Consider the following 14,302-nt stretch of genomic DNA (forward strand, 5'->3'; position numbering starts at 1 on the left):
TATCTGTGGCATCCAGAGGTTGGCACCAGGTATCTTTCTCTATTGGTATCCACCTTCGTTTTGGAGCCTGAAGCTCACCACTTTGTCAGACGGGCTGGGCAGTGAGTTTCTGGGATCTACTGCTCCCTCACCCCCAGTGCTGGGCTTCCCACGATGCCCAGCTTTTTACCAGGTGCACTGGGGAAACAAACTCAAGCCCTGTGCTTGCCCAGCAAGCGCTTCACCCACTGAACATCTTTCTCGCTCTTTTTCAATCATTTCTAAAAGGAGTTATTCCTTAAGATGCTGAAGAATTTCAACTTTATTTCTTCTTATTCAGTATTTACTTTCTTCCTACTCAGAGCCCTTCTGCCACCAGCAGCTATGTAAAATTAGGAAGTTGTTAGTATTCTGAGTTTTTCAAAGATACCTTCTAGGGATAACTCAAGACAAATCGAGTTAATATTAATTGTCCCTGGATAATTCCTGACAATGTCCTTTGAACAAAAAGGGCCTTAGTTACGGATGGCACATGGCAAGGTCACCTCATGGGGATCGTCTCTGGTTGATAGGAAGTTGGAGAATATGTTTTGTCCTTTTGCAAAGCTTTGTCGCTAATGAGGCAAGGAAATCCAGTTAGGGAGTGGAAGCAGGAAAGAGATTATTTTAAAAATAACTATTGCAGCCTTTGCAAAGTTTTTCTAGCATGAATTCAATAGGAATCCAACAATAATTTAGAGAAAGCCCCTCCCAGGCTGTTTCAAAGCATTTTTGATGGGGGCCGTTGACTTCTGCCTCGGCGCCCTTTCACTTGAGGAATCTGCGCTCGCTAAAGGCCATCAGATAACACATAGCTGGATATTTCTTTCAAAGCCAGAAGAGGCTTTGAATCCTGTGATGAGCATCTTTACCGGCCAGCTAAGGAAAAGTTGGATCTTTTATTTGGGGAGTATCCTCAGGAAATGAGATTTATAAACAAAATTTTCTGTGACAAACTATTGTCCCTTGATTAGTGCCTGATATGGAAAAATGTGAATATCCTCAGCAGAGAGTGGGGGACCCCTGAGTGGGTGCTGACTCTGTCACTTCTCATTGCGTGTGTGTGTGTGTGTGTGTGTGTGTGTGTGTACAATGTGTTTGTGGGAGTATGCGAGTGTGCGCACATGGAAGCCAGAGATTAATGCTGAATGTCTTTGTCAATTACTCTTCTCCTTAGTATTTGGGACAGAAACTCTGGCTATGTCGGCAGCTCCCAGGTTCACTAGGTTGAATGACAAGGGTCTTCCCGTCTCTACCTCCTTAGCAATGGCTTTATAAATGTACAATGCCACTCCCATATTTTAAATCCAGATCTGTCTGTCTATCTATCTATCTATCTATCTATCTATCTATCTATCTATCTATCTATCTATCTTTCTATCTCAAGTGCTGGGGTTTGATCCCCAAACCCTCTATAGCCCAGCATTTTATGTGGGTCTTGGGGATCATGTCCCCATGCTTGTAAAGCAAGAATTTTATCAACTGAGTCATCTCTCCAGCCTCCTGGGCTCAGCCATCTGTCTGTATCATCATTGGGATCTGTTTCCAGATCCATTTCCGGGTCACAGCCACCCAATGTAGACATGGTAACTATATCAGTAGCTCAATGTCATTGGGACTTTACACTTCTCTGAGTGGCACAGAAATGTAGCTGAAGCTGTTGCACCAGCAGGGGTTTTATGTTAGAATGATGACCGCTTATCTGAATGGCCATCACATGCCAAGAATTATTTCAAATGCCTAATACGGTAGCTTATTCCTTACCTTACAGTGAGTTATGATCATCATTTTACATGCCTTGTTAAGACTAAGGCACAGTAGGTTGCCTTGTCCAAGTTCATACAAATAATAAGATACAAAGGCAGGCTTCAAAAGCAGGCACCGTGACTCCCCAACCTGTGGTACCCGTCCTTTCCCTTCTCTACTTTAGTATGAATGCCAGACTACCCACTGTATTATAAATGGTATTCTGTCCACTCTAGTGCAAATGACAGCCTGGCCACTCTGGCATCAATGACAGCTGTCACTCTAATATAAATGACAGCCTACCCACTCTAGTATGAATGGACAGCCTGTCCACTCTTCCATGAATGGCAGCTCCGATGGTAAAGAGATACCTTCCCTTGGCACAAGTTCCTTCTCTAGCCCCTTCTTCCCTTTCCTGGAAAAATTCTTCAGATTTCACACATGGTTAAACTTGTTGTCTGCAATTTCTCCTGATTCCTTCCTATAAAAAACATTCTCTCAGCCACCTCACTAAACTCATCCCATCAAAGCAGCCAATGGCTTCTGTGTTGTTAGAGTTGATGGGAAATTCTCATTTTATAATTTCGTTGCTGAGCCCAGAGCTAAGTAGTATAACCACTTGCAATTCCTGAAATCTTTCCTTTGGTTCCCCGGGGTTACTACGCCCCTTATGTCACAGGTCACTCTATGGCTGTATCCTGGGACTCTAGGTTTATAATGCCTCTCCTCTCTGTCTACCCTCTGGTTGATGGCATTCAATTTCATGGTTTTTAGTATCTACATCTTTTGTATTTATATCACCAATCTGCACTTCTTCTCTAACTTGAGATATCAACATCACCTAGAACCCAATGTGTGGGGGTTGTTTTCACATGTGTGAAATTTAGCTCCTGTTCAAGCCCAATGAATTCCCAGCAACACTATAGGCTTGTCCACAACCCTTCTCATCATGGCCATCACTGCCCCCTCATCCAGCCTCCTGTCATCGCCTCCTGCCTGGATGATTGTGCTAGTTTCCTAATTTTTTTCAGGTTCCTACCCTTGTCTAGAAATACCAGTTTGGAGGTGAGTCAGCTCATGTTATTGCTCTGCTCAAAATAATTGAACTGTTTCCCCATGTGGGGAACGGTAATGATTCTGGTTTCCAAAGATGACCACAACAGCCTTGCCTAGCATCCAGACACTTCTTACAACGTGCTTTAAGAGAAGTGGAGTTTGCATTCTCTCTCTTGATCTGGACAGGTTCAGGGGTGCAGCAAGGATGCTTAAAGTAACATCTAAGGAGGGGTCACACACAGCAAGGCAGCATAGTGCTCATCTGGTTCTCTGAAGAAGACTCTTGCTACTGGATCCTTGAGCTTTTATCCAAAGAGTCCAAATACCTTGAGGCTGCCATGCTGTGAGGAAGCTCAGCTCCTGGAGGGAGGCTCTTTTCATGTGTTCCCTCTGAGAAGCACAGCTGAAGTCCTAGGTAGCTGGAATTACCTGCAAGCCTATGAGAGGGGGTACCTTCAAATTTGATTTTCACCTATCAGCCACCAGTCTAGGAGTCTACAGTGATCCAGACACAATGGAAAGGTCATGTCAAATACGTAAGATGTCTCCCAGAGGATTGCCACCATACAACCTGTGGGTGTAAGAAGATGATTGTTTTACTGTGAGTATAAAAATAGAAATGGAGCCCCATTCACCTCATGTATCCCTCCTGTGGGTCCCACACTCCCCTCTAAGGTACAGTTCTGATCATGCTAGCTTATATTAATGATAACAGACAGTATATTTTGCCATCATTTGACACTCATAACATCAGAAAAAATATTTATCTCCTCCTAATTCTCAACACAAATGTCAAGATTCGGTTTACTTCTTGACACCTCATTACCTTCTGAGGAGGCACAGAATAAATGGTTACCATTACCTTTAAATATCTCTCCATAAAACTCAGAAAATAAACATTCAGTCATGAAAACCAAAAGGTTTACAACAGGAGAATTTTAACCTTGAAAACCATCCAGTCTCAGAATCCAGAGTTTATGTAGGAGTTTGAAAGTGATTTGCCAACTGGGCAAAATACTCACCCGGCCCCAGGAATACCACCGGGGCTGCTGTGAAGCAAGAGATGGGGTGTCACATTCCTGAGTCTACGATCTTGTCCATGTGCCTAGTACTTTGGAAAAGTACCACAGGTTTCATTTATCAACTTAAAATTTATGTTCTGACTGCCTACTGTGTTCTTGAAGTTGCTTTAGACACGGGTAATTCTGCAAGAAATTAAAGAGAGTCCTTACTGCGAACAACTTACATTCTTTTCTCCAAATAGAGTGATCTGGCTGGCAGCATCCCCACTGGCTGGAGCTTCAGAACACACATGTAAGAGATGGCAATATTTGGCACTCTCTTTGTCCCCTACCACGCAGAATGCAAGATACTGAGCTACAAGAGCCCAAGCACTCAGTCAGGTTGGATTTTTTAAAATTAGTTGTTCTCAAATCCATTACACACTCTTCTTCTCTCTCCCCTCTCTCTGCCCCCCCTCTCTTCCTTTCACTCTGTGTGTGTGTGTGTGTGAGTGTGAGTGTGTGTGTACACCTGTGTGTAGAGGTGCTGAGTTCTTCCTCAAACACTCTTCTTATCTTTGGAGACAGTCTTCTAACTGTATCTGGTCAGCCAATGAACTGCCTATCTTCCCCCAGTTGGAGCTGATTACAGACATGCGTGGCTCTACCCAGCTTTTGCACGAGTGCTGTGATCTGAGTGCACGTCCTCAAGTTTGCACAGCAGGCTCTTCACTGACTGAGGCATTCCCCCAGCCCCAAAGCCTTTCACTACTGTGAGAAGAGAGAGAATTACAGTCACAACTTCGAAGTCTATGCATGACTGCTGCAGGCTTCAGGGGATGAAAGTCAATGTTTGTCCACATGCCTCCTTAAGACCTGACACTATTCTTGGCATATTAATACACCACCACATTCCATGTTTGAGAAACAGAGAAGTACCATTTGCTGCGTCTATAGAGGAAACCTGTCTCAAAGATGCCTTGTGATTCCCAGGGTAACAAACCCAGGAGAGGGTGGGACCATGAGTACCTGACTTCTCCTTGTATGGCATTTCCTCTCCAAAGTGGGGGATCACCCGTGGGCCCACAGACCTTCAGGAGCTGGTTCATTCCAAAGAAGCTGGCTGCTTTTTACATGGCCTTCCTCTCCTGTAAGGGACTCCCATGACCCCTGATCCAATTGTGGAGCAAGGGAATTGGAGGGCTGGGAAAAGGTGGGTTACCAAGTTAACCGGGAAAATCCGAAGTGCTGAATTAAATTTGAATTCCGGATAAACTGCAGGTTATTTTTTAGCATGGGTTTGCCCAGATGCTGCATGAGACATGGTAAAATTTTGTTGTTTGAACTTAAAATCAGCCTGGCGGTTGTAGAGGGACCCACACTCTTCCCTTCCTGCTCCCTTCCTGCCTGTGGCAGGGCTCAGGTCTTCATATCAGCTTGGTTCTTTATTCAGCCCTTCCCTTTATGGAATTTTTCCAATTCCCAGACTTACCCTGCTTCCCCCACTTTCACAGATGCTGCCCTCTGAGCCCAAAGAAGAATTACCCGGAGCCCTCAGCCCTGCTCTTCTTGGTTGGCCTCCAAACTAACCACACCTGTTTGTTCCCTTTCTCTGCAGGTATCCTGGTGATGAGAGGGCAACTCAGGAAAAGGGGGGAGGGGACACTTTCCATGCCCCCAGGAGAAGCCAGACCGGCCTGCCCCCAGAATAATGATGAAGTCCTTCTGCATTTACTTCCAGCTCTTCCTGTGCATCCTTCACCCCACCTTTAGCTCAGCTATAACTCAGCTGGTTTTAGAAGTGTCACCAGGGAGATACCAAAATATCCCCAGTTCCATAGCCTGTGGCTGCTGTCTTTCCATCCCAAAGGCGAGGCTCATCATCATTCATCTTCTTTAATGAGAGAGAGAGAGAGAGAGAGAGAGAGAGAGAGAGAGAGAGAGAACCAAATCCCTACTCTGCCTTGCTGCTCTGAACAAGGCTGAGAGGAATCCCTTCTCTTGTTCACTGTTCATTGTGTCAGAAGAGTCTGTCCACCATCTCTTGGCTCCCCTGGGCTTGGGCAGGACATCATGATGGGGGAGGGAATTCTTCATCTTACGGTGGACAAGACTCCGAAGGGCTTGGGAGCCAGGTAGATCTAGTGATCTGCTTCCTCCAGTTAGACTCCACTGTCTAGAGTTTCCAGAGCCTTCTGTCAGCTGGAGACTGAGGGTTGAGCTTAGGAAAAGGGCTCCTTAGGAAGCCAATCATGCAGTTTGACTTTTAGCCACAAGTGTGTTTGTGTGGGATACTGAACATATATGCATGGTTATTTTGATTGGTTTTTAAACATTTAAAATCAATTTAATTTAGTACTATAAATTTATAGTCTTTTAAAAATAGGGTTTGTCTTTTATTTTAATTTTAAAAACGTGTGTGTGTGTGTGTTGTTTGCATGTAGCTACCTCTGTACCATGTGTATGTGGTGTCCACAGAAGCCAGAAGAGGGCACTGGATCCCCAAAACTGGAGTTACAGATGGTTGTGAGCTGTCATGTGGGTGCTAGGGATTGAACCCAGGTCCTCAAGGAGAGGAGCCAGTGCTCTTAACCACTGTGCCATCTCTCCAGTCTCTAAAATGTATAGTTTTGTAGTAACAGTGTGCTTCATTACATTTTAAAGAAAGGTGGTTGTGGTGATTCAAGTCTTTAATCCACGCATTTGGAAGGCTGAGGAAGTAGGATTGCTTTGAGTTTGAAGCCAACCTGGACAGAACTTTATTCCCCCCCAACAAAGACTCAGAAGTTAGGAAGAGGCAGCAGTGCCCAGGGGGATTCCAAGTCTATTCCCCAGCCTTCCTCTGCACACAGCACTGCCTGGCCCCAGAGAACAGGCACCTGAGTCCTCTGGCGCCATCGGCTCTTTTTACCTTAAGAATTAGCCTAAGGAATAATTTCAGAAGCATGTTTTCTTTCAAGAATTCAATGATCCTTTTGAAAAATAAAAGTTTGCAAATGTATTAGGTATATAGCATATTAACACGTCCACCATGAGGTTGTTGTAAGCCATGTCTTATCATATGCATGGCAAGGCACTTTGAGATGCTCTTTTTTCATAGTTCAGTTAGGATTTACCCATTCAGCCACGTTTGCACTCATGGCCAGAAGGAAATCGTTGATCCACAGAGTCGCAGATTTTGAAACCTCAAGGCACTATGGAAGCTATTTTCACCAATTTTGCAAGCACAGATGCTCAAGCCTACACAGAGAGCTCATCAGGCCTGCATCTCCACCTACTAACCCCAAGGCCTGCATCTCCATCTACTGACCCCAAGGCAGAGTTTGCCTTTTTGCTATGTTACTTCACTGCCTTAGAAGCTATAAAATGACCCGAAGAATTCTGTCTGAGGGAGTCAGGAGGACACATGGCATACTTGAGAAGAGCTCCCCTAAAATAATAAAAATACAATTACTTAAAAAAGAGAAAGAAAAAAGAACTTGTCCACAGATAAGGACTAGAAACAAGAATTTTGGTCTCTGCTTGTTGCAGTCACCCCAGCATCAAGAACAAGTCTGAGTCATAGTGTGATCAGTAAGTAACTGGACCACAAATGGTTTCCCCAGGACAGCCCCACATGTGCCTATTGCCCTGCGAATGAGACCCAGTGTGCCCTCCTTATGACTCCTGGAGCATGGCAATAGCCCACGAAGGTGCTAGTGCTGTTGCTACACATTGGTGAAAGAATGGTTAAGGAAGAATGCAGGAATGGATTTTGGTTTTAGAGGGTTTTTATGTATTTGTTCTCTTGTAGCATCCTTTTGATAGACCCACATATTCTTAATTTGTACAATGAACTTGTGAATTTGTGAACGGGGAAAGTGAGTCTTTTTGAGATTAAAAATCAACATTTGGCTCTTGTCTAAAACCGCTTCTAGAGTTTAGGATAATCAGGTAGATGAAATTACTTCATTTCTGAGCAATTATCTGCATATTAGGATGTTTCCTCAAGCCACAGAATTAAACAAAACTCTCCAGCTCATAAACACCACCTTCAACACTCTCCGACATTAAAGCCCGTATAACACCCAAGTCTCTGGTTAGTGGGAAAAGAGATTTCTTACTGATGTTCTTAGGTTTTTTTTAAAAAAGCATTCATTTGTACCTTATTCCCTAGATGTGTTTTGTTCTTACACTGGGCTGTGAGATCCCCCCCCTTCTTTCCATTATCATCAAAGGTGGATGTTCACAAAAATCGAACCAAAATCTACCTGTTCACACATCGCACTAAACCCAGACTTTGCTTCAGAGGCAAATCTTTGGTTTTAAGCAGTAAGTGCAGCTTCATATACAGAAACACATGTTCAATTCTGGGGAAACTAGATGGAGAAGAAGAAAATGAGGAGTGCTGGAGGGGAAGAGATAGAGAAGCACATCCACTCCCCTCAGAGAAGCTGCTAGAAGGGAGGGTGAGAGCTTAGGAACTTCATGTGTTTGGGTGGCCAGCAAGACTTCTTAGAATAATACCCTCAACACGGTATCCTGACTGTCATCTTTGGCCTCACAGCATTGTATCCCATGATCCTCTTACTCATGGGCCTGGAATTATATCTGTGGGCCACTCCTGGGCTTGGACCTTAGCATCCAGCAGGGGTTCTCTTCAGAAGCCCTGTCTTCCCCATGATGTCCACTTCCAACCATTGGCTCATTCTTCCATGAATAGATTTCCACCTTACCAGGCATCACTGGGGATCCCCACACGCTCTGCCTTCAGAGAGCTTTCCCAGAGGTGCCTGTCATCACTGGAGTGTAAGTGAGGGAATGCCATCCAAGCACCTACTGTGTGCGAGTGGCCACGGGGGATGCATTTCAGTCCTTTGACATCATCAGAGTTAATTGGAGGAAATGCGGAGCAGTATTGGCTCAGGGAGGGAGTCAGAGTGGACCCCACCTGGGCAGAGAACATGTGTATGGGACCCATTTGCTGCTTTCATCACTTGCCTCCATGGGAAGGAGCCACATCTGGATCCCATTACCATTATGAAAGGTACGGGCTTCATGCTTGCTCCAAAGCCCAGCTCTGATTTCACAACCAGCTTGGAGAAGCAGGAGGCGAGTAAATACTTCCTGTTCCATTTGTAATCAACATGCACTTGACATCAATAAACTGGGGTAATTACATTATCATTATCATTACCATCATTATTACTGGACACAGTCTAGGAGACATTAATAGAGGCTTCTACAGAAGCCTCCTGGGACATATGGGACTCCAGTTGGGGTAGAGAGGGTAGAAGGAGGTACCATTTGTCTCCTCCCTGAGCCAAGGAGATGAGAGCTTTCGTCCCCAAAAGGCTGTGGCGAGTAGACAGGAAGAGCAGCAACAGATGTCCCATCCTTCTTCCACACGGAACTGACAAGAGCTCTGGGCCTTCAACACTTTCTGGAAGCCTCGGATATTAAAATAGGATGGTCTCTTCCAGTAGACAGGTCCAGAACAAACCAGTTAGTCTCTCTCTAATCCCCTCACCTATACGTCCCCCCCCTCCACCTCTCTCTCTCTCTCTCTCTCTCTCTCTCTCTCTCTCTCTCTCTCTCTCAATCCCTCTGTCTCTACCTATATCTCTTTCTATGCTCCCAACCCCCATGATACTGACTGGCACCTTTGGGACTGACAAGCACACCAGGCTGCAGAGGACTCAAACTTGAACTTTGGTCCCAGCTCCTCTGCTGCTCTTTTCCTGCTGATGAAAGAGTTGCCCTGGAGGATGGTTTCCTGGTTGCCATTCTCTCTTGATGACTCAAGACTCTTCACTTTGGCCTCAACTAGGCATTGTCTGCAACCCATTTTCCTCTGCACTATAAATATCGGGAGAGATGCTCATCACCTGCCCCGAAGGCGGAACTAATAGCTGAACTTTAAAGCGTGTCTGCCTGCTGCAAACCCACTAGGCAGTGGGGAATATCAGACCTTGACATGAACTGTCACAACATAAGCCACTTATTTCGTCCCCTAACTGAGTAGACGGGAACTTTCTGAAAGCCCCATGTTGAGGACAGTCTGTTATCTCTCTGCTGGTTTTCTTAAGATGAAGCTTAAGGGGAAGGTAGGGATGCTCTGGAGAGGTGATCAAGAAAGGCACACAGATAGCTTTGGTATTCTCTGTTAGTCTTTTCCTGATAATATTGTATTTCTAGCATAATAACAGAATCTAATAGCATTAAGTTTTTCTATTGATATTGTATTCTCTATTAGTTTTTTTTTTTGCTAATGCCAGACCTTATGCTGTAGTGGCTAAGTTGTGTGTTTAATGAAGCTACTTGCTAACTCTATACTCATCCATGTGTCCACACCAGCACCTCCTCCTTTATTAGGTTCCTTTAATCTTCGTAGCTTTCTATTTCATCAACATACAATGTGACAATCAACACAGCAACACATACAAGAAAATCCACCTCAGACCCACATACAGTAGTCTGCAGTGTGAGGACAGCTGGGAACCAATGGACGGAACCATAAGGAAATTGTGTTTGCTTAATATTTGTAAATTATTTTAATTGAAGAACAAAAACATGGTTACGAAGCTGATATTTTCCCGGAGGCCTCCTGAGTCACTTCTCTGGTAATGATGTTAAAAGAGATGAAAGACTCAAGGCTTATCAGTTCTCTGTGATATTGAGTGACATTGAAGTGGCTCCTTCCAGGCAGCTTCTTAGTGCAAAAGAGGCACAAAGTCAGCAGGACTGCAGGACAGCAGGACAGCCCACAGCTCCAGAACTATGGCACATGCCCTGCTCCTCACTTGCTTCATTGCTTTGATGGCATTTTGGAAACAGGAGTTATTTCTAAGGACTCTTCCTGGGCTAGGGAGCTAACTTAGCAAACTGCTCATCTTGACAAGCAAGAAGACCCGAGTTTGATACCCATAACCCACGTAAAAAATTCCAGTCATAGAGGCACGTGCTTGTAGTGCCAACTCGGGGGAGACAGAGACAGGGAGTGTCTGAGGCTCCACTGGCCAACCAGTCTCAAAAGTGATGAGTTCTAGGGATGAAAGAGGTCCCGTCTCAAAGCGGGGAGATGGTATCTTTGAAGATGACACCCAAGGTTTTCCTCCAGCCTGCACACACATGCACTTCTGCATATACTTGAGTGCACACACATGCAATAATAATATGCTGGTGATGGTGATGGTGATAACAGCTCTTTCTAGAGCCACGCAAAGCTGCCATGACTTCCCAGATGCCAGCTCCACACTCTGACTCCCCTCCTCTTAAGTCAGGACAGAAATAAGAAAAGAAAAATCACACTAAACTGCTTCTTCATCTCAGATAAACTTAGCTCCAGGGTCCACCAAGTGTTAAAGGCAAGAAGGTGTCAAACCAGGAAGGAAAAGGGATTGGTAAGATGTAACCAGCTAGGGATGTAAAGGGCTCACAAGGCCAGGGAGCCTCCTGCTCCATAAGACCCAGTTTGTGAAACCGAAATCTGCTCCAACACCTGGAGTCATGTGTGCAACAGAGGGAAAGCAAGAAATGGGCTGGCCATTTCCGACTTCCTCACAGAAATCTCACCGCTTACCAGGCGGGCTCCAGACTGGACAGATGGGAGCACGGATTCCTTCATAGTGTGTCCTGCTGCCCAACCCTCGCTCCCGGAGTCCCTCTGCTTTAGGCTGCACACTTAATTTTGGATTATTCCAGGCACAAATATTACAAAAGTCCTGTTGGTCTTCTGTTTTAAAGTTGAATCTTTCTAAAGAATTTTCCTCAAGAAAGAAGACTTATTATATTTATAGTACATTTATATTCTATAAATGTATACACACATACACACACATATACACACATAAACACACTCACAAATCTGGGTTATATTTGTTGCACAAGCTCCTCTACTTATTGCCTCATGGTGTCCTCCCACCCCTATGTGGCATTCAAGGTGAATACGTTAATGTTTCCTGTTGTGTAATATTACTTAATCTGTGTGAAGCTGTGTTACATTTGCTTATGCTGTATTTGTTTAACAAGGTAAAGATTTGCTCTTAATTGTGTAAAGACGTGTTGCATTTATTTCCCCTTGCTTGCCTAAGGCAACTGATTGATATAATAAAAAGCTGAATGACCAATAGCTAGGCAAGACAGGGATAGTCAGGAAGGCCAGGCAGAGGAAATAAATAGGAGAAGAAATTTAGGCTTGAGAAGAACAAGAGGAAGAAGAAGAAAGAAGGGAATGAGAGAGATACCCAGGGCCAGAAGCCAGGTAGCCTCCAGACAGACAGAAACAGCAGGAAAGTAAGATATACCGGAGGGAAAATGGCAGGTATAAAGAAACAGATTAATTTAAAAGAGCCAGCCAGAAATGAGCCTAAGCTAGGCTGAGCATTCATAACTAATAATAAGGGTCTGTGTCATGGTTTGACACAAAAGAAAAAGCCTGCTGTGGTTACCACCCTGAGACTCAGATTAAAGATTGAACTCACAGCGAATAGGGGCTTTAGTCTCCCTATTCATTGATTCCACTAACTTTCACCAACACATTCCTGGGGAGAACGTGAGTCCCTAAGCTGAAGACAGAAAGATCTGGGAGACTGTAGAGCTTCCAGGACAAGGCTGCCATCCCTGTGATTCCTGGGGTGAGGAGATTCAGGAGATCCTGGCTGCCTGGCCCCTGAGCCTTTATCTTGTGCTGTGGAAAAGAAGGGGAAACTCCTTGGGGAGAAGGAGGGAGGGGGCATCTCTTCACGTTGGAAGAGTTGTTCTTAGAGCCCAGAGCTCTGCTCTGAGTGTCACTCTTCTGATTCCTAACAACTGAAGATGAACTTTGGTGTCCCTATCAAGGAAAAAGGTCAATGTTGAGGATATTAAAACCAGGTTTGTGAATTTAACATAAGTCTCTGTGCTTACTCTCTGTGTGCCAAGTCGCTCAACCTCCCTGTGCTTCAGAGTATCAGGAGAATAGTAAGAATCTCCCACATAGGGTAGGATTGACTGAACAATGAATGCAGAAGCTGTTAGATTAGTGCCTAGTACAAGAGAAATAATATATTTCATGGATGAGAAAGTTGAAGATTTAATATGTTGCACAGATAAGGACATTGAAGGTGAGATCTTGAAGTTACTCCTGATGATCCCTCTGGCTTTAGAACAGCCTCCATAACATTGACAATCAGGTCTAGTAAATAAAAAGTCAGCATTTTTCTATGTCACTGAGCCATTGTGAAAAGAGTGGAAAGTTACAGTGCATACACAGTGAGCATAAAGAGAAAGGAAAGAAAAAACATTTGTTGTGCTGACATGAGCATTCCCACAACAGCTAAAAGACATTCAAGAGCCAAGAGAGGAAGTGTGGTTGATTTTAATAAATAAGATCACCAACTGTCTTGCCAACTGACTTATGGGGAAGAGAAAGGAGGCAGTAAAGTGGATAATGTTGACAAAAAAAGAAAAGGGCAAAGAAGGAATAAGCAGTACAGTGGGCTCCTGGAGAAGACAGGAGGTCTGTGGTATAGAGCTTGGGTAGAGGGATTAGCCCAAGGTACCAGAAAGACGTCACCTCCTCAGAGAGGAGTGACAAGGAGGTGGTAGATGCATGAGACTTCTGGGTAAGAGTTAAGAGACCTTGCCTGATGTTTCAACTCATCTGCTAAGAAAAAGGGAAACATTGGCAGTCTTCCAGAAGCACGGATGGCAGCTGAGGGCTTCCGGAGGCCGCTCCGAGTAGGAGCGTTACCTTAGTGGAGTAGTATCGCAGAGCAGAGAGGAAGGCTCACACAGCCGAGGAGAAGTGAGTAGAGACTATCACCCATGTTCATGATTTGGCATCACTTGGGCTTAGGAATGGGAATCTGGGCTGGTTGGGAAATTCTAAAGCTTGAGGAAGATTTAGAGAAAGTAGAGGGACAGAAATTGAAGTTAATTTAAGAGGATTCTGGACCAGGGTGAACAAAAGCAGTCAGAAGGGATTCAGAGCCATGGAGAAGGCAGGGATGCTGGAAGACGTGATAGTCAGAGGCTTTCGGGAGGTGAGGATAGCGTGGTCAGACTCACACAGGCACTGGGGTTTGTGAGCATGGGGATAAAACTGTTCGGGGCGATGTCAAGGTCTTTAGTGTGGATTAGAACTTGGGTGGCTAGGAAGGGGTGTCAGATGGGGTCAGCAACAGTCCTCTATGCATAAGCTAATTTTTGGCAGAGAAACTTGTCCTAGTGCCTCCTGCCGCTCCTACATTCCTAATATGGCATGCCATCAATAGTCTTATAAAAGGTGCTGGGTTGATTCAGCCCCTATAATATGATTCTCTTGGATCCACTCTGTACAGGAGGGCTGGCCCAGGCCTCATTCTTTCTGTTTAGAATGGGCTCTATCCATACTTCCCAGATTCCCATTTTATACATCAACTTCAAGAGCTTTGGGGAAACAACTTCTTCTTCTTCTTCTTCTTCTTCTTCTTCTTCTTCTTCTTCTTCTTCTTCTTCTTCTTCTTCTTCTTCTTCTTCTT

This window comes from Microtus ochrogaster, chromosome 5 (genome assembly GCF_000317375.1).
Source record: "Microtus ochrogaster isolate Prairie Vole_2 chromosome 5, MicOch1.0, whole genome shotgun sequence".
NCBI classification, from domain to species: domain Eukaryota; kingdom Metazoa; phylum Chordata; class Mammalia; order Rodentia; family Cricetidae; genus Microtus; species Microtus ochrogaster.